The following is a 25,656-nucleotide window of genomic DNA, read 5'->3' as shown; positions in this document are numbered from 1 at the left end:
CATCAACAATTTCCAGAATTTAAAATCCTGAATCATGACATGACACTAGTGGAATTCAGGTGTTTCTGGTACATGGACTGCTCTCACCCAGTGTGAGGTTGAACTGTTGACCTTGTGTACAACCTACTTCACAAATGAGTCTGTCAGATACGCTAAGCCTATAGGCTGAAGATGATGCCCCAACACTGTGGAGAAACCTCAGGTGACTGTCCAGGCAGCTGGCTGTTTCTGTCAACTCACAAAATTTTTGGAAGTTGCTTTTGTGCACTTCCTGTTTTTATTTTTGTTAGCTAATATTATTTCCTTCTTGGGTCTCTGAGGGAGTTGAAGATTAGTTAGTTATAGTTGAAGATTAATTAGGATAGAAAGTGAATTAGATACATTTTGGACTTACTAAAATAGGATAGATAAGGGAATTATTTTCTCTGATTTGTCAAATACAAATGGACTAGACATCGTTTAGGTATTTGTTACTTGTATATATTGTATATAGTTATTGTACTTTTGTATATAGTTTTTCTTTTGTTAGTTATAACCTTTTGCCTTTTTTCTTTTTATTAAAATAGAAAAGGGGAAATGTGGTGATATTTTATTTGTACTGAAATGTTATTTTAATTTTATGTTAATAAATAAAGTTGCCCTGGGGTCAGAGCTATTAGAGCCATAGTGAGAGCGTGGTGGTTAGAAGAGCTAGGTAGATTTCTGTGTGTTCAGGGATACAGCCAGTATTGGAGACATACGCCTTTAAGACCTGGAGGGCGGTACTTACAGGCAGTGATGAGGCAGTCATGTGGTTGGGTTTACAACCAATGAGAAGGCAGAACAGAAAGATTATTTAAACAGGGACACAGGAAGTACCTCCCTCTCTCGGGGAAGCTAGGAGCACTGCAGGAGGTAAGATTTTATCTCTGAGCTCTGACCTCTCGGCTTTTCTCTTTTACCTTGGCTCTGTGTTTCTTATTTTAATAATACGATTGGATACATCTACACCCGAGTTAACTGGGTCAATAGATTTTGATAGGAACTCCTAGATCTAAGCTCCAACTGAATGCATTTGATAGTGAGTGGCTCATGGTTTCTATTAGCACATTTCTCTCTTTTTTTTTTTCTTTCAGCCCTAACTCCAAATATAAAACAGAAGTGGCCATGGTTGAGGATATACTAAAAAACAATCAGATCCAAGACAGCTAGAATGTAGCTACAGTGTGATGGACAGTGAGGGCTGCCGTCAATTCTGACCACAGACGGCCTCTAGGAAGTACCTATCACTTTGCTTAGGACTGTGTCAGACAGACAGCCTTTCCTGCCACCCATAGCTCATCGCCTCGCCTCCTCTCCCTGCCCCTTGGTCACTCTGAAGCTCCTCAGAAGAAGGCGAGCTGCCTTGGGGAATGGTGCCAGCTGGTGGCTGGTACAGAGAACTGTCCGCTGTCCTTCCTGTGACCATTCTCTCCTCCCCTCTTGAAAGAGTTCACAATGTTCTCCCCTCTCCTCTGTTCCCTCTAGTGATGATTCCGAGGAATAAGCTGAGGTCAGGGCCCTGCAGACACAATTCTTCCCTCTGAAAACGTGGAGAAGAACCCATGCCCACCCATCAGCGACCACTAGACGCAGCAGATAAGAAAATGCACTGTGAACAGACAGGCCCTCATCAGGCAGACAATTTGGTACTCACTGCTCAGCTGAGGCCCCGCCATACAGGTCAAGACTTCCAACAGGCTTAGTTCTAAGGTCTGTGGTGGGTGATCAGTGTGCTGTGGACGAATCGTGTCCACTAGAGATGACTAGCAAGCCTTCCTCAGAGGGAAGAGACACACCTGCAGGATTTGGTTTCAGCTCATGCCATGTTCCAGCACTCACCCATTGGGATTACAGTCATTAACCTCTCACTTACTGACATTCCTGCCCGTGGCGCCCGGAAAGATCTTGTAGTTCCCAAGGCCTCCGCGGCTCTGTGAGGACCCAGCTCTAGATTCACAAGAGGGAAATGACAGTCTGGGAGGCTCTGCTGCCTCCTTGAGTGCCATCTCACTGTGATAGAGATCTCAAAGGGCCTAATGAAATTACCTCTCTTCATTCTTCAGTAATAGCCACAAAATTAGAAGAAATGACCCCTGCTTCTCTCCCTTAAGGCTTCTTTATTGCTTTCAACCCCAATTCTCTATCCTTTACACGGATCTGAGACCCCGAAGACCCACAGGCCAATGGGATTAGTAACTGATGGCTTCGTCCTCTCGGCTGCTCTCCAGAGGGACCTTCCTCTTCCCCCGGGTGGGGTCACCATCAGTTCAATCTTCATGCTTCAGAGACGTCCCCTTTGAACAAGATCAGATGGTTCCCCACCCCGGCCCGCTGTTCTGCCCACCAGCACAGCTACCCCCTTCTCGCTCACAGCATTGGCGTCAACTCAGCCAGAAAGGCCAAGGCAAGAGGAGGGTCAGCGTGGTTAATTGTCCACCAGGCAACAACACAGGGCCCCTAGAGCCAGCACCTCGGGAGGGCTGATCACCCCCATAAACAGCAAGTGTACTTTGAACCCGGGGACGAAGGAGAAAGAGAAATATTTTCCCCAGCCTGTTGGGCTGCATTAGGAGTTTCCCAACTCTCTGTTCTCTTTCTCAGATGGCAGTCACAGGGGAAGGGGGCTTGGTGGCAGAGGTGGACAACAGAGCTGCCCATCAGGAAAACAAGGCAGGAGCCACACCTTCTCAGCGAGGCTCCTGGGACTGCCCGTGGCTTCCCTGCTTTGAAGAACCATCCAAGGGAACTCAGGGTTCTAAACTACAAAATAGAAAAATGATCTACTCTACAGGGAAAAAAAAGATACAAAATGCAGGAATTTACGCCTTGTCATGGAAGATATGGGAAGAAAGAAAGTTATTATTTAGGATTGTTTTCTTTTTACATAGTTTTGCTATGTAACTGAGGCTGCCTTAAACTCTTCATGCCTCCCGAGAAAAGGTGTGAGCTAGTTCTCCAAAGGGCCTCTTTCCAGCTCAGGTCCACAATCTTAAAAGATCCTAAGGAAGAAGAGCTATTCCTTAATTGAAAGAGGCCGTAAGAGGGTAGAGAGCAACATCCCTTAGTCTTTCATAAAGCAACACGCTTAACACATTGCACTGGGAATGAGCCTTTCTTGGAAAAAGGATCTGCAAATCTTTCAATCAACAACAAACTACAACAGTGGGTAAGACACCAGCCAGAAATTACAGCTGACAAGCTACCTGATCCAGGGAAAAGTGCTCCTCAATTATGCACTGATTGTGATCTGGAAATGGAGGCAATGTAGACTCTCAGAGATGTCAATCAGTGAGCCAGCTCTGCCCTGCTGAAAGGCTATTTGGGAGACTGCTTTCTCTGCTAGGAACTATATCTTAAAACAACAAACAAAAGCAAATAAAAAAACTAAAAAGGGGCCAGCAAGATGACTCAGTAGTTAAGGCACTTGCTTCACACTTAACCGCCTGAGTTCAATTCCGAAGACCCATGGTAGAGGGAGAGTCAATATCTAAAAGTTCTCTGTTTCTCTCTCTGCCTCTGCCTCTGCCTCTGCCTCTGCCTCTGCCTCTGCCTCTGTCTCTGTCTCTGTCTCTCTCTCTCACACACACACACACTGTCTCTGTCTAACACACACACATACTCTGTCTCTCTCTCTGTCTCTGTCTCTCTCTCTCTCTCTCTCTTGCTCACTCGCGCGCGCGCGCACACACACACATAATCTCTGTCTCTCTCTCACACACATTCTCTATCTCCCCCCCCACACACACACACACAATGTAAAAAGTAATAAAAACAACCATGAAGCCTGATTGTGGCAAGGGATACAGTTTAGGTATGTATGTATGTACATATGTATGTATGTATGTATGTATGTATGTATATAGTATGTATGCTAGAATGTATGTATGTGTGTGCTGATATCTCCCAGGCATCATTCAGCACTAAATCAGAGCCCATCGATTAGTAACACTAGAACCCAAGACTAGTGGACTAGTTGTTACATCCACTGACTAGTGTGGCTTTGATTGTTTCCAAACACCTCTCCTGAAGTAAAGGGTCCACACTACAGCATCCTTGAGTCAATGCACAGGACGGCCATATTAGAAATGCACAGACCCTGATCTTCAAATCTGACTGGCCCAGCTCCACGGCCCCACCTTCATGGCATGAGCAAACAGTTCTATCGTAAAGGGTCTACACTACAGCATCCTTGAGTCAATGCACAGGACGGCCATATTAGAGATGCACAGACCCTGATCTGCGAATCTGACTGCCCGGCCACACGGCCCCACCTTTTGAAAGCCTTCACAGCATGAGCAAACAGTTCCATCGTACATACAAGTCCAGAACACACAGGACAAACGCACGCTCTCAGAAATTAAGCAACTAGATATATTTCTTGGGCTTTCTAATCAGAATGATATGAGGTTCAACTACTGATCTAGTTGAAGTGTGCCTCCAGGTACATCAAGAAGTCAGCCCCATGAGAAAGACAGTCCAATTAATATGAAGGTTTGACCTACTTTGTTGTTTTTGAGATTTGAAATTCTTTTAGCCATATGTGTACGTGTGGGGTGGTGCACATGAGTGCAGTGCCCGTGGAGGCCATCAGGTCCCCAGAGCAGTTGTGAGCTGCCCAGTGTGGGTGCTGGAACCAAACCTCAGCCCTCTGCAAGAGCAGTTCACACTCTACACTCCCGAGCCATCTCCCCAGCCTTGGTCTGTTTGTTTGTTTTCCTGACCTGCTCAGAATCTTAACGAGCACAACAAGAGTCTCTGAAAGCCAGCCCCCACCATAGATGCTCACTGCTCATTATAACTTATCAAATATAATTCCCCATGTGCCACAAAGGGCAGGGACCAGGCACCCCAAACACCCCCCACACAGCTTCTTTAGAGACAGTATAGAACAGATTTTTAACAATATCTCAAATTCCAAAGATGTCCAAAACCCGCTCACATTTTCACACCTGGACCTTTTCATTTCAATTTATTTTCTGGGTATATTTTCAAATGTAGTAGACAAACACTGCATGGAGACTAGAAATCTCCAGGCAATGGTGAAATCTTCATCCTCTTCAGGCCCTAGAAAACATTAAAGCCTTGAAGAGAAGAGCTGGGAATCAATTTTTTTTCCGCTGCTGCCTTGTCTCTCATTAACTCCTTTTTGGGGTGCTGTACCGTAGAGGAGGCCACGGGTACAACATGTCTGCTCTGCTGCAGCCATCACTCACTGGCCAGGCAGCTCAGCGGGGCAGGTGCGGGGGTGGGGGACACCCACAGAAGTAAGCAGATAACTCCTTTCTTGCCCTCAGGCAGCACACACCCAGAAAGGCAACTGGGAAAGCTGGACCAGGAGTGGAGCTACTGCAGGGCAGGATGAGAAGGCAGAAGAATGGATAAACCTCAAGGTCACGTTCCCCTTCACGGCAACAGTCTTCCGTTAGATTTAAGTACCACACCTGTGAGTCCGTGAACTCAGTCATCCCCAGCTCCTGGAAGGATGCTGGTCCCATTCTGACTCTAACACTCAGGGTGAGCCACTTGGGAATGCTCTGCTCCCAATTCATGGGATAAAGCTGCCTCATCCCAAGGTGTCCAGGGTGTCTCAGAGCACTCAACACACTGAGACGTATAGGACCTGACAAGCTCTGTCCCATGCTTCTATCACAACACTCAAAATCTAAACTATAGTTTAAAACACATGCCTGAGCCACTGAAGGGCCTTTTATTTCTTCCTGGGCAGCCAACAGGAAAGCCTAGTGTTTGTTCCCATTGGCCTCCACATTCAGACACAGGGTCGAACGGTGGTCTGCATGCCAATGCTTGACGGAGTTTAAGGGTCTTGACTGACAATGGTTGTTTCTCCAAGGACAGTTAAGAGGGCTGGCTGCTTATGGCGACATATTGCCCCAAGACCTAATGTCACACTATTTTTCCAATAAGTGTAAGACTCAAAACTCTTCTGATTTAACTAGATTATGGTAATTTTTCAATTAAGGGTAATGTGAACAGCCAGCCAAGTAATTAATCCACAAGACCCTCTACAAATTATTTATTTTAGAAACCCATTGTTTCTTGTGGTTAGCGGGGTAGGGTGCTTATACCTTAGTTTCCCCTCTGACTATCACTTACTCACTTATTGGACATCTGTTCCATGTCAGGAACCACAGCAGGTAACGATGACAACAAAGACAGCAGGAAGCTGAGTTCACACGCAAAGGGCATGGCGTCATGGAAATGAGGACCGGCTTATTCTGTTGGACAGCTCGGGAAGGCCATACACCAAGGAGCCTTTCTCTAGACAGTTTGATTAAGAGTAGGTCAGATTTTTGACTGCATCTTAAATGCAGAAACGAAGGCACTACCTCACGTGGAAGGGAGGAGAATGAGGAGGTTGGCAAAGCCAAGGAGAGAGCAGTGAATTAAATATTTTATTTTTATTTTTCACTTTTGTGCTGTGACCAAACACCTGACAGCTACAACGTAAGAGAAGAAAGATGCAGCTGGGTTCACAGTTTCGGAGCACAGTCCTTGTTTTCACGGACCCTGGACCTAAGATGCAGCAGAACATCATGGCGGCAGGAACACACGGAGGAGGAGGCTGTATACCCATGCCAGACAGAGAGCAGAAAGGAGGAGATACAGAAGGGACTATGACAAGATTTCTCCCTCAAGGACATGCTGTGGAACAATCTTTGTACGCTGTAAATATATATTACTCTTATTGGTTAATAAAGAGCTGAATGGCCTATAGCCAGGAAGGAGAGATTGGACAGGAGAGCCAGACTAGGAGAATTCTGGGAAGAAGAAGGGCAGAGTCAGATGAGTCACCACGAGATGCAGAGGGAACAAGACATGCTGGAGGACAGGTAAAGCCACAAGGCACGTGGCAGCACATAGATTAATAGAAATGGGTTAATTTAAATTGTAAGAACTAGTTAGTACTAAGCCTGAGCTATGGGCCGAGCATTTACAAGCACTATTAAGACTCTGTGTTGGTTATTTGGGAACTGGTGGGCAGGAAAGAAACATCTGGCTACAAGGACATGCCTCCAATGACCTACTTCCTCCAGCTAGGTTCTACCTCCTAATGTTTCTAGAACCTAGCAAAATAGGGGCACTAGCTAGACCAACTATTTAACACATGAGCCTGAGGGGCACATTTCACTTTCAACCCATAACAACCAGTCAGGTAAGCATCACCAGGTGACTTGGAATGCAACAGGGGCTGAGGACCACTTCCCAGCTTCTTAGCAGGCATGTCACCCTCCCTCTAACTATTTCTTCCCAGTGAATGGGAATTTCTGGTGGCTATCAAGCTACACTGTGATGCTATTCTGGGATAACCTAGCTATGCATGAGGGAACCCAGGAACCAACTCTTATCTATACGAAGTGCCTCTTAGTGACAGAAATGCCAGGCCAGCTGTGAACTCCAGCATCTGCTTCCCCATTTACCTGAAAAACAGTGGGAAAGGCCATGTGTGTTAACTTGGCACATCTCATTTAATGGTCTCAGTAGAGACTTGCAGGTCATGGCTATGGCTTCTTAGACTTAGAGCAGAAAATCTGGCCAGTGTCACTTGACTGAAGGGGTGGACCTAAGAGACCAAGGTAAGAGTCCTGATGTTAGCTCAATGTCTAGTACTCAACCTACCTGTGCCTCAGTTTCATTCCCCGAAGTTACAGGGATTAAGGCCTCCTATAGGATCTGCACTTCACTTTCACTGTGACTGAGGGCATGGAAATGAACACCCCCGTCAGGTTTCCTGTCCTGAGGGAGCTCACAGGCCACAAAGACAAGAGAAGGGAATGGACCCTGGAGGCAGTTGACAGAAGCCAAAGTGAAGACTCGGGAGTCTTTGTAGAGTTGATTCAGAGAGGTCAGGGGTAGGGGGGACCTCTCCAGAGCACGTGAGGGCTGAGCCGAGGCAGGCGTGACAAGCAAGCATCCAGGAAACTAGAGGAAAGCCAACAGCATGCTAGCAAAAGGAACAGCAGCAAAATGGGATGCCCTGGAAGCAACAAGTGAGTCACAAACCAAACAGCATTGCAGATGCAAAAACCCCTGCAGCTATTTTAGGCTAGCTGGGATGGTATCTTAAATGCAGGCCCCAGAGCTGGCCTTGTCTATAGCCAACACAGACTTTGAGGGCAAGACTTCACACTTGTCAGGGCCTTTGAAACCCACTTCTATTTCAAGGAAAACACAGCTCTGGTTTTCTGGAGGTTTGGAGCAGTTCCTAGGTCTGCAGCTAAACTGCACAGAAAAGCCCCATTCACCCCCGGCCTGGAGAAGCAGGGCCGCAGGGACTTCGCCTTCCCAAGCAAAGCCTTCACTTTGCATTCCCAGCAAGCAGATGTCTCTCCCTGGTGATGGTTTTCCTTCTACCTCGGCACAGAGTCTGAGTGCTCTAACAAGGAAACACTTGGTCTTGTCGAAGAGACAAGTTTTCGGGAGTGTGGAACAAAGCGTATGGTCACAAAGACGCCAAAGCCCAGGATCTAACAAGTATTCCAGGACCAAGAAGAGCCCAGGCTAGCTGTCTCTCTCTACCATTTCTCACCCATGACCAAAGCACGCTCCTCCGAAATGGAGGCCAATTCTTGTTTCTTCATTTTCCACGGCTCTTGCTCGTCTTCGTGAGAAGTGGAGAAATGGGATCCAAAGCATCCACACAACACTCAGATCAACATTGACCATGAGGAGAGTGGTTCTGATATTCAGTTTCCACGGAATGGCCCTCCCATCCTGGTCACGTGGGTGACAGAGCTGAAGGACCTCACTGTGTGCCACAGGTCCACGGGCAGTGTAGGAGCAGCGAGGATACCCAGGGCACATCAAGGAATGCTGTTAATGCCCAGGTCTCCTGCCCATGGGACCTTTGCATACTGCAGCTCAGAGGCCCCCTGACCCTGGCCCCCAGCACTGTGGTACCCACTCTTCCTGCCCCATCCACCCTGATCCCACCACACAGACTATTTCCCGCTTCAGATGTTTCCCACGGCTGACGCTGCCCTTCAGGTGCAGTCGAGGCGTATCCTGTATCTGCAGAAGTGGAGGCTGGTGTTCTAATGATGGACAAGGCGGCTGCCTCAGTTGCCCAGCCCACTTAGGTCAGATCCCAGCTGGCCCGCGGAGGATGAGGGTCCTCGGATATCCATTCTGTCCACCCATTACTTTAGATGGAGATGCTCATTATCTCAAGGATCTGAGCCAACAAGGGGAGGGGAATGGGGAGGTCGGCAATGAGATAGTCTTCAAAGCCTGCAGAGGCCCAGTGCTTACAACTCAGTTATCTCCAAGAATGCCCCCCCCCAGCCCCGAAAGCCCTTTATAATCAGCGTCTATTCCTAAACATTCCTAAAAATAAAGGCTTTGGGGAACTGACTTCTACTGGCAAAGGGCTCTCTGCTTTGTTACACTCAAGCTATCAGTCTCTTCATAAGGACACGTGTGTCAAAACAAAACGGAAACTGATCCCCTGGGACAGGCCAGCTCTTCCCAACCTGGAGAGGAGCAGGTGAGGTTGACCCAAGGCCTAGTCAACATCACAGGCTCTGCCTGATTCTAAAAGCCACTTAGAAGTTTTGTTTACAAAACCTGGATTCTCAGGACCCAGTCCAAAACTATAGGTCAGAACCCCAGGGGAGAGGGCCTAGGAATGCAAATTCCTAGCCAGCACCCAGTGGAGAGCTCAGCAAGGTTCAGAATAAAGCTCCTGAGAAACAATTGGCAACTTTTAAAATGCTTTGTAAGCACATAACTTCAAAGTTACAGGGTGTGTATGTGTGGGGGGAAACTCAGGTTTAATTGAAGGAACTTTGAGTCTTCTTTATCTGAACTTGAGGTACATCCATCATGCAAGGCAATGGATTTAGCCAGAACCAAGCCAACCCTGTAGCCATATTATATCACAAAGACCCCAGAACTGCCCGGCCCTACCATAAGGACAAATACCTACACAGCTGCTCCTGGCAGCCCACAAAGAGACCCTCAACCCCATGCCAGTAAAATCCAGCTTTTAAAAAATTATTTGTTTGTTTGTTTTGGAAGAGAGAGGTTTTCAAGACAGGGTTTCTCTGTGTAGCTTTGTGCCTTTCCTGGATCTCAGTGCTGTAGACCAGGCTGGCCTCGAACTCACAGAGATCCGCCTGGCTCTGCCTCCCGAGGGCTGGGATGAAAGGCGTGTGCCACCACCGCCTGGCTGTTTTATTTTTTATATCTGGGTAAAAGCCAGCTTTAAGAGCAGGCCAACAGTTCCAAGCCAGACTCCACGGCTCTCAGGCAAGGCGCAGCCTTTGCCAGCCTCAACTCTGCCACACCAGGTATACAGCTCCACCAAGAGAACTTGCTAGAAATGCAGAGACTCTGAGGCCCCACCGGCCCCGCTGGTCCAGACTCTATTTCCACAAGACATCAAGAAGCCCTGCTTGAAGGGATGAGAATACCACAGTGAGGTTTTATGGCCGTCCCTCTCCCGCCTACACCCTTGTGGACTATCAGCCCACCCAGCTCTCCCAGCTCTCCAAGGCCTCCAATAGGCCTCTCATTCTTCACCACAGGCCCGTCACTCCTGCTTTGTCTGGGGCTACATCCCCATGAGCAGGTGACATCCCCAATGACTAGATGACACTCCAGAGTCCGATTGTTGGGGAGTTAAAAGGAGTCAGGAAGGGTCGCCTGTCTGTCACACTGGCATCTGGTTCTACATCCCTGCCTCCTACAGACCCATGACCATAAATCAGCAGAGACAATCCAAAGTCAAACAATACCATGGAATGCTGGGTCTTTTGGTTCCAGCACAATGTTAATGAGGTCGAGGTCACGGGTATGATTAGCTTCCTCTGAAACTTGGCACAGATGTCAGCCCTCTGGCCTCAGGCTGCCTGCAGGAGCTGATGTCCCCTGGGTTACTAAGAGGACTTGAATGGAAGGACAGGGAGGCAGCACCAAGGGAGGTCTCAAAGGACCTCAATGACCAACAAGCAACATTCACTGAGGAAACACACACAGCCCCCAGGGAAGGCTGACCTGAAAGATGCCAAGGTCAGACCAATTATCAGCACAGGCTAGACATACAGAACAGAGAAAGCTGAAAATTTACGAGAAGAAATAGGAAGTCTTGTAGCCAAGATTTCTAAAACTTGATTTTTATTATTTGTTTGTTTATTGGTAATTTCACACCAGGAATAACAATGTATTTAGGTCATAATTGACTCCCCAGGATTTTAAAAATCAAATGTATGTATCTAAACTTAAAGGAAGCTAACTTGGCCACAATTCAATTTTTTTTTTCTTAATGTTTTAAATCATAGAAGCTTTGCTGATAAAGGTGGCTGGTGAAAAGGCCAGCATTTTCTTAGAGCCTGTGAGTCTCTTTGCCGAAGGAGTAACATCCAACAACCAGCTATCCTAACCACCCCTGGCCAGCTAGTCACGTAAGGTGCCCACAGAGCCAGTCACCACTTCGACACCATCACCACCACCGGGGTTATTATTTGGTGTGGCCTCTTTGCCTATGTCCTTACCTACAGTTCTTGACTTTGTACCACAGATCAAGTACTCCACACAGCCATTCTGTTTCTTCTGATCATGCCCTTCCTTCACTAATTTAGAGAAGAGCCACGGACCTACGTATACACTGGGAAAAACCACATGAACAGACCCGACATCCTAAGCATACCCCCTTACCAAATTAAGATTTGGATAAAAATCGACTTATAGACCCCTATTGATTAGGTGGCACATGGTGCCCCACACAGCATGGATCTGTATAGTCAGTAACTTAGGAGCTTAACTCCAGAGAAAGACTGAAAGATGCCTGTGAGAAAGAGAAGTTAGGAATATCCATGATGAGCCCCACTGTGTGGAATCATCTTCGAAAATAGACTGTTGGCCAGTTCAAGGAAAAGAGCATGATTTGAAATGATTTTCAAAGTTGTGAGCCACGTTTTTCCAAAGTGTGTGTTTAATATATACACAGACGGCAGGCCTTTAGAAATGCAAAACACTGCTTACTGATCCAACGTATGGTTTTTCACTTCCTAAAACTTGATCCGTATAGGCAAAAGGAAAAAGAAAAAATCCAATTTTTGAAGAAGTCGTTTGGGCTTTAATCAGTGTGTACCAGATGCCACTTATCTGCAGATAAAAGAGGCTACCGTCAACGCAGTCAGAGCCTTCCTAAACACCTGGCTCGCTGCCGCCAACGCCAGAAAACAACATGCTCGCACAGCCCAGGGCTGCCTGCCCAGAGAAAGGAAGCTTGAACTCCAGGAGCCCCTGACAGCACAGGCCCACAGGAAAGAAAGAAAAGGCTGAACAATAGAGCCAGCAGAGGAAAAGGAGCCCCCCTAAACCTGCCAGGCATGTGGGAAGGTCACTGAAAAAGCTTTTTCAGACCCTTTGCTGCTTCAGGTTCTACTGAAAAAAACAGCAATTCCATCCTCCCCCCCCCAAAAAAAAAACCCTAACTTGCCAGAAAGTACTTAAGTCAGGGCTTTTTATCAATTAGACAGAAATACCAAGATAACCAGTGAAAACTCTAGCCTCTCTCCTTCCAACCCAGTGGAGCGAGGGAGGTGAGGTGCCAAACTGGTTACACAGACGGACAATGATTCATCAGGCCCTGCTGGACTTACCCTAACTCTACAGCCATGAGGAGTCATGGTTGTGCACATGCCTGTGACCCAACAGTCATCGGGGTCAACTTGGCACACCTTCAACGATTCCACAAACGAATGAAATTGAAATTAACAGCAATACCCCTCCAAGGAAGCAATACACCCACCTGCCTCCCGCCCCCCCCCAAAAAGCAGTTGATAAGCTTGGTCCCCTCCAGAGCAAGAGACTTGGAGAACCCTGGCACGCACTGCCCATAAGGGAGAAAATGTGGAGAATGGGTGTGCAGAGCAGGTAGGACTGAGGCACGGGAAACGCACTTCTGAAGGAGTGGCTGGCAATCTTTAGTCTTCCACTCACAGGGATACAAGCATTGCAGCATGCGACTACCATGTTAGCCAGGGCTCTGAAGCCTCAGCCTGGTTATGCCTCGCTGAAATTCTCCTTATGAAGAAAGTATAAACACCGTTTGTACTGCTGCGATCACCTCGCTAACGCTGGATATTATTCCTTAGGAATGATATAAAATACCCAATGCTCGTCATTTAAGTGTTATAACCAAGGACAAGGTTCAGTGTCACTGTTTCATAAACCACATCAAGTTTTGGGTTGTTTTTTGTTTTTGTTTTTGTTTTTGTTTTTGGGGGTTGTTTTTTTTTTTTTTTTCCGAAACAGGGTTTCTCTGTGTAGCTTTGCGCCTTTCCTGGAACTCACTTGGTAGCCCAGGCTGGCCTCGAACTTACAGAGATCTGCCTGCCTCTGCCTCTGGAGTGCTGGGATTAGAGGCGTGCGCCACCACTGCCTGGCTACATGAATTTTTAAAGTTTGGTTAAACCTAGCAAGTTCACCCCAAGCAGACAGCTCTGAAGTCCTCTAAGTTTCACAGAATATTTGATTAGTGCCCATAAAAACTACCTAATCAATAAGATGTAGTATTGAATGAAAATCAGAACAAACCCACATGAAGAATAATAAACATTCACCAAAGTTCTCCTTTCGGGCCAGCCAAGCCTTAACATGGAGCTGGGTGTTTCTCTTGACCCAGCCAATGGTTTAAGGCTAAACTGAGAAAATATGCAGATAATATACCTTTTAAATTATATTCAGGGTAGTATAGATGTGCACAAAACTAATGCATATTCTTAGTTTGTAAAGGTCATGTGTGTGTGTGTGTGTGTGTGTGTGTGTGTGTGTGTGTGTGTGTGTGCCAGTGTGCATGTGCACAAGTGCTAGACTGTTCAGGCTATTATTAAGAACTACCACAGACCCGGTGGTCTAAAAAAAAAAATACACACTCTTTCCTCATTGTGTCCTCAGAAAGAAGAGCTCAGAATGGGGAACCCACTCTCCGCACCTCACTGAAGCCTGAGCCCTCCCGGAGGCCCTCCTTCATGGTGTCTGCTTCCACATCTAAATACAGGGGCATGCAAACATCTGCCACAACATACGTGTGCGGGGACGGAATCCAGTTCACTAGTTACACATCCTCACTACTAAACACACTCAGAACCATTCTGTGTGGATCAGAGGTCTTCCCGTTCAAAGTAACAGATCCCATCAAGTCTGCAGGATCGCATCAGTATGAGGTTGGCCACCGAGGCCAAGGGTCAGGAGCTTAATTACTCCCACTTGGGCCTGTTGAAAGGAGACAAAATTTCAAAAGCTGCAAGGACACAAATGACTCTCACCTGCAGCACTAAATAGACATTTGCTGAATGACAGAATAAATGAATGGGTGAACGGGAAAAAAAATGGACATGCCCCCCCAAATTAGAAAGAGCAACACAAGGCAGTCACCGGATCAAGAAATAACTGTTTTGTTAAGAATGTCTTTGTTCACTTCGCTCTCCACAGACCAGGCGAGGGAGGGAGGTTGCAGCCCTCTACCACGTGACACCACTGTGTCAAGAGCCCTCTTTCATCATTTATCTGGAAATCCAATTTCTCTTCCTGTCTCTGCAGCCAACACTAGGTTGCACATATCTCTGGAAGGCTTAAGTTGAGTTTTCCTTTCAACTGAATTCAACTACTCTATGCCATCTGTCTCCACACGGGGTCCTCACAAGTGCTGCCCCCCAGAAGGTCCCGATCCCCAGATCCCCAAGGACTCTCTCTAGGGAAAGCTCACCCCAGGAGATGAACCAGCAGCTGGACCATCGTCTCCAAGGTTCCCTTCACCCCATTCCCATGATGCCAGGATTCCTGCACTACGGTACTGGCTGCCTTTTCCCCCAGCCTATCCTGGAGCCATGGAACTCATTAAAACTACAATGTGACCTCAGAGCATCAGCTGAACAACAGGATGAAGGAGTGGACCAATGAACAAATAGATATTCCCCTCCCCCATCAGAAGGAGGAACACATAGGGAACAGTTCCCCTGCTCAAGAAATACTGTCTTGTGAAGGATGCCTCTGTTTACCTTGCTCTCAGCTGTCTATAACCTCAAGGTTTACTTTAAGGCTATCTTTTCTTTTCTTTTCTTTTCTTTTCTTTTCTTTTCTTTTCTTTCTTTCTTTCTTTTTTTTTTTTTTTTGTTTGAGTGAATTCTGGAAACTAGGCATTCATAGACCACTTACATCTTTCTAAGACTAGTTTTTTAGCATTGCTGGGCAGTGTTTATCATGTCCACCACGACAGGGTTTTTAAATTTTGTTTTCTTCCCAAATAAAACATGGCTATTTACTTTGATGGGATATACGACCTAAGAATCTGCCACTACGAAGAGTACAGACCTGGCATGATGAGCCACCTCTGTATTCCAGCTCTCAGAGACACGGACACTGAATGACAAACTCCCTAGAAGAGATGGCCCAGAAGAGGCTCACCAGAAGAGGCCAAAAGGATGTAGCCTGAAAGTTCTAGAAAGAGTGGGTATTTCTAAGTATGGACTGTTAGAGGCATGGCTCAACTCAGCCATTCAAAAATCAGATACCTTTGCATCCCCCTTAACCCCGGGGATTTAGAGTGCTGGCAATCGTTAACGTTTTCTGGGCATTTCTCGTGAATGGGAACCATCCCAAACCCCATACAAAGACACCAGTTAACCCTCCAGGGACTCCGACTTGAACCCTTGTCACCACCATTATCAAAAGTAATTTTTGAATATTTTATTTTATTACTAGCATTTTAATTACAAGTATATTTTGTGTATCGGTGTGTGGGTTTGTGCATATGAATGCAATGCTTGCAGAGGCCAGAAGAGGGTAGGCAATCCCTAAGAGCTGGCAGTTAGGAGCTCCCGACTGGTGGGAATCGAACGCCAGTCCTCTAGAAAAGCAGTAAGTACTATTAATTGCCAAGCCATCTAGGAGGCTTATTTTTATTGCGCTCTCTCTCTCTCTCTCTCTCTCTCTCTCTCTCTCTCTCTCTCTCTCTCTCTCTGTGTGTGTGTGTGTGTGTGTGTGTGTATCTAAGTGTATGCACACATGCCTTTGGAGGTCAGAAGAGGGCACTGGAGCTGGAGTTACAAGCATTTGTGAGGCACCTGATATGGGTGCTGGGATCAGAACCCCAGTCCTCACGACAGAGCAACAAGAGCTCTTAGCATCAGAGCCATTGTTCCAGGCTCCACCACCATTTCATAGACACGGGGACCGAGGCTGAGAACAAGAAAATAGCCTGCCAAATGCTCACAGAGGGTTTCACCCAAGGGGGACTCAACAGACTGAATCTGAGTCTCCTAAAGACTCTTTCTAAGACTGAGGTTTAATTATGTCTAGGGGTGTGTTTGCATTTCGGTATGTGCACATGAGTGCCAGTACCTGTGGAAGCCGGAGGCACTGGATCCCCAGGAGCTAGAGTTACAGACAGTTCTGAGTTATCTGATTTGGGTACTGGGATCTCAGGACCTCTGGAAGAGCAGCAAGAGCTCTTAATCACTGAGCCATGTCTCCAGCTCTGTGAGTCTCCTCAATTTTAATCCTCCTACTTTGGCAATTCTTTGCAGTAAAGATAATGGACATATCTTAATGGACTTTTGCAGAAGATGGACATAACTTTTGCACACACACACACACACACACACAACTTGTGTTCAGTTCATTGTTTTGTGATCATCTACTACCGTAGATTTACCTTCCTGCCTTGCTCAACCCCTGCATGCAGCAAAATCTCGAAGTCCGTATCTCTGTTGTTAGCAGGTGCTATCAATTCTGAGCCATGCACACAGATAAACAATATGTATTATTTTTCCCATAAGGCACTGCTTTGCTCTCATCTACAAAGATCCGTTTTTCCCCACAGACAAATGACTGGTTCATGTATCATGACTCAAATCATATTCACAAATGTTCATTTGCAATGTAATTACTCTTCCTAACTAGCCTGGTTCCAAGACAAATGAGCTGCCCCCTCCCCATCCTCCTCTCCTGAAACTCACAATTCACCACCTCCCGCCATAAAATGCTACCCTGCCACAGACCACAAGCCACACTGTCTGCTCTGTGTGACCACTTGGAGGTAACTATTATAAAATAAGATGTTGTTCTGTATTGCTTTAAACCTTTCGAATATTATTATTTCATCAGGATCCGATTTCCAACATAGGCTAATCAATCAGTCTGACGGCAGAGGGGTTTTTGTCTTCCTTATCTTTAAACTATTTTAATCGTCGTGCACGTGTTCTCTATCTCTTAATTTGAAAAGGAGTTTTTCAAATGATTAGAAGAGCATTAGAAAAAGCAAGATAAGTTCTCTGGTCCTCTCTTCAACCTGGGCGGGGAGAGCGCTCAGAGAATGGAAGTCCCTTCCGAGGAAGTCTGGGTTACTCTATGGCTCCCCCACACCTAGCCGCCCTCTGGCTCCACACACTCGCCGGCAGTGGTTCCACTTTTCCATATGGGTCACCAGCTGTAATCTACAAGCACAAACACAATCACGGCACAAAAGTACAGGAAGCTTCCCCGGGATCGGGAGTGAGGATGAGAGTCTTTGCCTTGCTCTCATTCCTCACGGACTTCCATAGAAACCTCTGAACCTCCTGAAATAACAGAAAAGTTGAGCCGGCTTGGAGAAAAATCTTTCCGCTTTTCTTAGTTCAGAGAGCAGGAGACCGCGAATAGACGCCGAGTGAAGGGAGCCGGACGGCGGGTAGGGACTGCATAAAAGCCCGTCTCCCCGAGTCCTTCACCCACCCTAGATGTGGTGTCCCCCGCTCCCCGCCCACCTCCTCTCCAGCCCTCACCCCCGATCTCGGCGCTGGCCACAAACAAATGCAGCCCCGGGTCTGAGATGCAGCTGGGGTCTGTAGCCGGTGAGACCCACGCGGCACGGACCCGCTCTGGCGGGGGACCACTGCAGCTCCCCGAGTAGAAGCTGTTCCAGGCTCAACTTCTTCCACGTCCGCGGCCGGCGCTGCAGCGGATCCTTCCCGCCCTGGCACCCGCCGTCCGTCCCGCCGCGCCCCCGTGAGCTGTCGGGGACCGTCCCCCTCCCGGGCTCCCCGCGCCTCGCCTACCTGGCCGGGGACGCTCTGGGCCGGGCGCTTGCAGCCTTTCCCCAGCCGGGCTCTCCGGTGCCCGCTCCTCGCTGCCGCCTCGGTCTGGCCCCGGCGAACCCGCAGGGGCGAGGGCGGGAGCAGACGAGGGTCGGCGGCGCCGGGGCGGAGGCCGAGGGGCGGGCGCAGCGGGAGGAGGCGGCCGAAGCTCGCAGCCCAGGCCGGCCGCTGCGACTCAGCATCCCCGCCTCCGGCCGCCGCGCGGGGAGGGGTCGGCGAGGCCCGGCCTCCGGGGGGGAGGGTCCTGCAGGGCCGGGGAGGGTGTAGGCGACGCGGGATCCCCGCGAGAGGGTCCCCGGACCCTGCCGGGTCCCCTCCTCACTCACTTTGGAGGAGCGGTCTCTGGGGCGCCCGATCGCGGACGGGACCCCGCGGGGCGGGAAGAACGTCGGTCCCCGGCCCTCGGAGAACCGCAAGCTGGAGACGGGGCTGCGGTACCTTCCCCACGGACGTTGGAGACACAAATTTCCAGGTCCTGCTCCCTAACTGGGGAAACTGTGCAAACAGTCCAAACACTCACAGAGTATTCCCAGCTTAGGTGCTTGGGTCCAGACACATCCTCCCCGCAGTCAAGATAGTTTTCAAGATATCGAAGGAGTTTTAGCTAGTCTGAAAGGGATCCTTGTCCAGAGAGGAGACCCATCAACTCCTCACCACCGCCGCCCCCAGGGGTAGGAGCATAGGACAGAGTCAAACAGCCAGGAGCTGAATTGTCTGCATTCATTGTATAAGGATTGTGTAAGGACAGAGCTCAGCCAAGACATCTTCCTTTCTCCCCCCCCCCCGCCCCGCCCCCGACACACACAACCCGGTCAAATTCCCCCCCAAACTCTCAGACAATTGTCTGAGATGCTTCTATCAACTAAGGCACAGACCTAGTCACTTTGGGATTCCTCTTCTCCCAGTAGCAGCTTGCACGGTCTATCTGCTCCTGAAGTCTTTGCACTTGACCCCCTATTTTCAGTGACACCCCCTGCTTCCCATCTCTGGCTGTGTGCACTTGCACCCATCTGCACAGCCTTACAGGTCAATGGCTCTAGAACACCACCACCCAGCAGGCCACTTCCTGCGTGAGAAGGTATCTGAGGCATTTTGCCAAGAAAAAAAAAAATTTTTTTTTCTTTTGAAAACTCCACTACTGAAACCATATCCTACGGCTGGCCCACTCACAGTGTTGTAGATAGCGTAGGTCAAGTCATCCGTGACGGTTGATGGTGGAGAAAACATACAAAATAAAATGGAGACCGTTTGTGATGCTTCACAAGCGAAGGTTAGAACTACAGCTGCAAGCGAGAATGTGTCTTGATGTTGGTGCTCTGCCCAGATGGGGTCCTGGGAGGACCCGTGCCTGTGTCCATGATGAGGATGCTGATGCTGTTCCCATGACATCTCCCATGGAAGAATCCTCCTTGACTTCACTGAAAAAAGAAGCTTGCAGGGAGACAGTCTACTGCAAAAGAGTGTTAAGTGTTCTCTGCCAAATCACATGCTAGAAATAACAAGAGGGCTGACAGGTTAGAAACAAATTATTCAAAAAACCTAGGTAGCATCACAAGCAGAGAATTAACAAAAACATTCAAAGGAACATACTAACAGAGTTTATGGACAGTGTTAAATTCCTAATAAATATCATAGTAAATACAAGACTTTACTTTTCTAAAAAAGATGATGGTAATTGTGGGAGAGTTATTTGAGTCACTGAGTTGAGAAGAAACACAGAACCAAATTTAAAAAGAGAAACTTTCACCTTGCACCCTCTTCCTATAAACCCTGTAAGGATATTGCACTTGGCCAAATCAATTACAAATAGAACATAGGACAAAGAAGCATCAAACACTGTATGGTGTATTCACAACCACACGCAGTCTAAGCCCCCACCCCCAACCCACACTTTGGCGGCCGTTCGTTGTCCGTTGGTGGCACCAAATGTGCCAGGAACATTTGAATATGAAGTAGCACTTCTGCCTCCATGTTATTAGTAGCCCTCCGTACGTAGAAGCAGTCGTGGGTGAAGCATTTGTTATGCATTGTGGAGACGTCCTTGCAAGAGTAGACAACGGCCATATGCTCACAGGGTAGACCACGCTGTGATCCACACAGCTTACGTCAGAGACTATGGACAGCCCTTGGAGATGCATCAGTGAACAGGAAGAAATGTAAGGACGCCTTCCCTCGTGGACTGTGGGCACCTGAACAACACATCCCTAGTTGTTTTGTGGCATTTGGTGGTATTCTATGTTGCACGTGTATTTAGCTTGCATTGGTGCCTCCTCTGTTCTTTGAAGGGCACATTGTAGCCCACAGACTGTGCCTTTGCATCTTCCACAATGCTGGCACAGTAAATACCTGTTGGGATATATAAATTAGAGTGTTTATGCCCAGCTGGTATTCTCTGTTGAAGTCGTGGAAGAACCACTGGTGAAATAAAACACTAACTTCACACACACACACACGCACGCACGCACGCACGCAACCATGTGTGCAACTACTTGTGTTGACATCAAAGCTGGTATTTGCAGATAGGATGATAGGGATCTGAGGTTAGACAAACTCACACTGAATGGGAAATAAAGGGCGTGACAGCACAATGCAAGAACCACGCCCCTGCTGAAGGTACGGAAAGGAAGCTCCCGAGAAAGACTCCTGAGTGAGGGAACCTGGGATACGGTCGGCTCTGCTCCTATCATGGGCTTGGGTCAAAGTTTCAAAAAACACTGGAAGGCATGAGCGAGGAGGAAATTAAAGAGTATCTACAAAGTTCAGTCAAATGACAAGGAGGCCTTGGAAGAAGATGATTATGAGCCACTTGGATAGGTCATAAGGTAAAATTACAGTGGGGCCAGGCTAAAGAGCGTGATTGCCAACTGACTTGCCTGCACAGATGTCTCTGCTCTCTGAACATCTGGACAGGGCACCTCATCAGCCAGGCTAGGGAGTTTTTCATGTGTGAACTCTTCTCATTGTATTCTTTCAGGGTGTAAGTCGGTATGGTATCTAAAGAAAGTACACATTTGTCACAGGAAGGCAATCTCTTATTCCTGAATATTGAATATCGATTAACTTGAATTTCTCAACTGAGTGACTGCTATTTCCTAAAACTATACAATTGTAAAGAACATAAATTTGAAGTAAATCCCTTTTGAAGATCCTGAGTGGAGGAATCTTAGTGGATTTCCATGCAATGAATCAGGCAGAGTTACAGGTCTGCTGTGGGCTCTGCAAAAAGTCGCCGACTGAAAACTGATCATTCTGCTCTCTCCTCTCATGGATGTAATTATATGAATAAGCTATCTGAGATTCTACACATCTATCATTTTCTTCTACAAATAAGCATCGAGAAAAGGCAAGTTTGAACACCAGAGAGCTCTACTTTGTACAAGATCAGCACTCCCTGAGGCAGAGGCCACCTTTGTGACCACAGAAACAGCCCATTCAAAGTCATCATGAGACTTGGAAATAGCACATCTGAACTTCTGCTCTGGTGTGGCAGGTTTGAAGACAAGGATAAAATCAAGTCTATACATACAAAAGGAACTCTTCTATTTTTCTAGAAATTCCATCACCAAGGGGTGCAGCTGTCAGTTAAAGAAAGCTAACAAAAATGTATCCAGTGGACAACAAACCTCACAAGTTCAGATGGACACATGGAAGTCAAGGAAATAGCAGCAGGTCAGACAGGAAAGGCCATGGGCTCCTCAGGAAGAAATTCTCAACCTAGACGGAAGTCTCTCTCTCTTTTTTAAACTGCAATATTGTGTTGTACGTTACATAAACGCCTGTAGGCTTCTTAACTGCTCAGTAACGAGTAAGTGGCAAGTTAACAGTAGTTAACGAGTAACTGGCAAGATCAATTAACCAGCAATTCAGTCACTCCTAATCTTCACCTGCAGACATTTTCTTGGATTACAAACCTTTCTCAGAAAAGTACAAGAATATAAGAAGCCTGTGGGAATTAGCTGTCTAACAGTGCTCATGCCCACCCAGAGGAAGCGAGTCTAGCCCTTATAGCAACACTGTGAGCATCTGGCCTGTGACTTGTGCTTTCCAGAGCTTTATCTCGGCTATTATGAGTCATGTACTACTTTCAAAACTTCTACAAGGGAAGGTTTTGCTCTTACCCTCTCTCTCTCTCTCTCTCTCTCTCTCTATATATATATATATATATAAAATATATAGACACACATATATATATACTGACACATTTGTAGTTATTACTGGTTTAAACATCTTATTTTAGCTAGTGCTAGAGTTAGATAATGCATCAGTTTCTGTTAAGAAAATATTGAGCATCACAGACTGTAGCTAGAGTTTTTCTGGTCCTGCCTGACCCACGGTCAGGACCAATCTCTCTCACCCGCCAGTCCCGCAGCTGCATAGACACAACCGAGTAAACACACAGAGACTTATATTGTTTACAAACTGTATGGCCACAGCAGGCTTCTTGTTATCTAGTTCTTCTATCTTAAATTAACCCACATCTATTAGTCTATAAGTTGCCACGTGGCTCATGGCCTTCCAGTACCTTACATCTCCCTTGTCATGGCAGGAGCTGGCAGTGTCTCTCTGACTCAGTGTTTTTGTTCCCAGAACAGACCACTGTATGCACTTTGCACATTTCCAAATGACCCCAGGTGATTTCCTTCTTACTTGAAGTAACAGAAAGGGGTAAGAGATCTCGCTGGTGTCCTGGTTTACCATAGCCAAACATTAAATGTCAGTCTGGGTTTCCCAGACTTAACACAAGTTTAATATACAATCAACAGTGCAATTCTCAGGGCCCAGTGAAGAGTACTGCTGTTCTTCTGGTCAGACAAACTTTGCCTAGCACGACTTTCTGAAAGGAGTTGAATCATGGGAATCCTTACATCTTAGAGACTGGACAATCTAAATACGTGGATGTAGACCCTTTCCTCAGGGAAGGCAGCAGGCTCTCCCTCCCAGCAGTGAAGGTAGGAATTATCAGGGATGACACAATGGTCTAGACTGCCTTTCTGGCCCAGCTGAAGAGGTTGAAGTTGCGTCATCTAAACCTAACTTCCACCAGAGATGATAAATGAGCCTTGCATTATGCAGTTATGCACAATAGTGCCATTCTTCGCCCATTTCACAAATGTCTCTCAGGTTTAAATCTACAGTTCTCCCAGAACTCAGTCACCAGTCACGACCTGTGTCCACTTCAGAACAACCTCAGGAGGTGGCTCGGATTAGTTCCCGCCGTCTGCCCAGCAGAACGGCATGAGAACGGCGTGTGCTCTGGTAATTATACCAGGTAATGTTCATTCTCTCTGAGGGTCTATAAATGAGACCACAGAAACCACGGAATTAAGATCTAGGAAAGCGGTGACAGTGGGTGACATCAAGAACACAAAACCAGCTTTATTGTTGGAGTGTCTCCTTGAAATGCTATGTGAAATTGGTTTATTGACTAACTCAAGGAAATGACAGAGGCCACCTGCGTTTTCTAGAGTGTCATGAATTCAAGTCACAGCTGTTTTCTAAACGTGTTTTCTGGAGGGACGGGAAGCAAATATCCTTGATAAAAAAAAACTATCACGGGCTTTGGAGTCTTGAGGCTGAGTATAAACAAATGTCACCTCCTCCACAGTTACCAATGATTTTAGGTTCATTAGTTAACCTCTCCAAACCTTAGTTTTCTTCATTGTGTTTCGTTTTGAGACACGGTCTCACTATGAGAACCAAGCTGCCCTTGACCTCACAGAGACCTGTCTGCCTCTGCTTCTGAGTGCTGAGACTAAAAGCACACATCTCCATGCCTGGAATTTGCTCAACTTTTTTTTTTGTTGTTGTTGTTTTTGTTTTTTTTTGGTTTTTCGAGACAGGGTTTCTCTGTGTAGCTTTGCGCCTTTCCTGGAACTCACTTGGTAGCCCAGGCTGGCCTCGAACTCACAGAGATCCACCTGGCTCTGCCTCCCGAGTGCTGGGATTAAAGGTGTGCACCACCATCGCCCGGCTGGTCAGTCATTTCTAAGAAGTGCATTAGGGCACTTTGGTGGGAAAGGAACAGCCTATTCAGCAAGTGGAACCGAGGTACTGGACAGACACATGAACAAGAAAGAATATGAACCCCCCACCTCTTACTTCACCCCTGATTAACTCAAAATGCACCCCAACCCTAAGACGTGGTGACTGAACTCATAGAAGAACATACGAAAGCAAATATCTATGACTCAGATTAAGCTTTAATTTCTTAGATATGGCCAGAATAATAAATGTCTAAAGAAAAAAAAAGATGTAGAAGCCTATTCAAAATTATTCAAAACTAGCCGGGCGGTGGTGGCGCACGCCTTTAATCCCAGCACTCGGGAGGCAGAGGCAGGCGGATCTCTGTGAGTTCGAGGCCAGCCTGGGCTACCAAGTGAGTTCCAGGAAAGGCGCAAAGCTACACAGAGAAACCCTGTCTCGAAAAACCAAAACCAAAAAAAAAAAAAAAAAAAAAATGGCTAAAATAAAGATGATAATAACAAGTGTTTGGAAACGAAGCAAAAACCCAGTGAGCCACGTGAGGTTTGTTGGGGGTTTTGTTGCTTTTTGAGACAGCGTTTTACTTTATAGCCCAGGCTGACCCACAATTCACGTCAAAGAGATCGCTGGCCTCAAACTCACAGCAAGTGTCCTCCTGGGACTCCAGGCATGAGCTCCCAAGCATGGCTCCAAGAAGAAATCTGAAGCGAGAGTCCTAGAGAGCTATTGGAAGTGTAAAGCGGCAGGAATGACCTGAGCTTGTCTAAAAAGATCGCCCTGGCTGCTCTGAGAGAGACGGAAGGGAGGGAACTGGAAATGGAGGCCTTTCTTTCTGAGGCGTGGGGTGAGGCCAAAGTGACCAGAGTGACAATACTACCTGGAAGGATAGTGGGAGTGGGTTGTCCAGGGCGACGGCACTAGGTATTCACACCAGGCAGTGCATGCGTGGCAGGCTGTGACAGCTGTGGACACAGCAAACGTGGACAATGGCCCAGTTCCTGTGGGGTCTTGGTGCCTGGGACCTCGCTGTCCCCTAAGTGGACACCAGAACAGGTTATATATATAGGCCCTGGGACGTGCAGAACTGGAGCTTCCCTCCTGGCAGATTCGGATCGTATCAGTGTTTCAGTGTCTCCGTAACACTTGGCCATGAGTCAACCTAACCTGGAGTGACTTCTGGAGCCTCCTGCCTTCTGTCGGAGCCTGGATTTTGATGTTTCCCTGGGAGAAACGTTTCCTTCTTGTGATTAGCTGACATTCTTCCTTTGACTGAAAAGCATTCAGCACGATTCATGAGTGCCGTGTGACATCACTGCTGTCTAGGGTGGTGAGGTGGCAGCAGCTGGTTTCTTCCGGTATCAAAGGCTTGTCCTTGGCATGGAGAGCAAGGAGAGGAAAGACTGGCCCGATTCTCCAATCTGGTAGCAAAGAGGAATTCCTGACACTTGGATTCCAGGAGGCAAACTGGAATATCCCAGGGTCTATACCCTGGTGTGTGTGTGTGTGTGTGTGTGTGTGTGTGTGTGTGTGTGTGTTGGAAGACGACTTAGGA

General features: G+C 47.3%; 1 protein-coding gene across 1 annotated transcript in view; it reads right to left on the bottom strand.

The window, feature by feature from the left end:
- The window catches only part of Lhfpl2 (LHFPL tetraspan subfamily member 2), a 159,672-nt gene extending 141,368 nt beyond the window's left edge, over nt 1–18,304 (bottom strand). The window contains exon 1 of the mRNA XM_042261643.2: nt 18,084–18,304. The gene's annotated coding sequence lies outside the window, so the exon portion shown is untranslated. The remainder of the gene's footprint in view (nt 1–18,083) is intronic.
- Between the last annotated feature and the right edge of the window lie 7,352 nt (nt 18,305–25,656).

The sequence above is a fragment of the Peromyscus maniculatus genome, chromosome 15, assembly GCF_049852395.1.
Source record: "Peromyscus maniculatus bairdii isolate BWxNUB_F1_BW_parent chromosome 15, HU_Pman_BW_mat_3.1, whole genome shotgun sequence".
Taxonomy (NCBI): Eukaryota; Metazoa; Chordata; class Mammalia; order Rodentia; family Cricetidae; genus Peromyscus; species Peromyscus maniculatus.
This window is presented reverse-complemented; position numbering and strand designations above follow the sequence as displayed.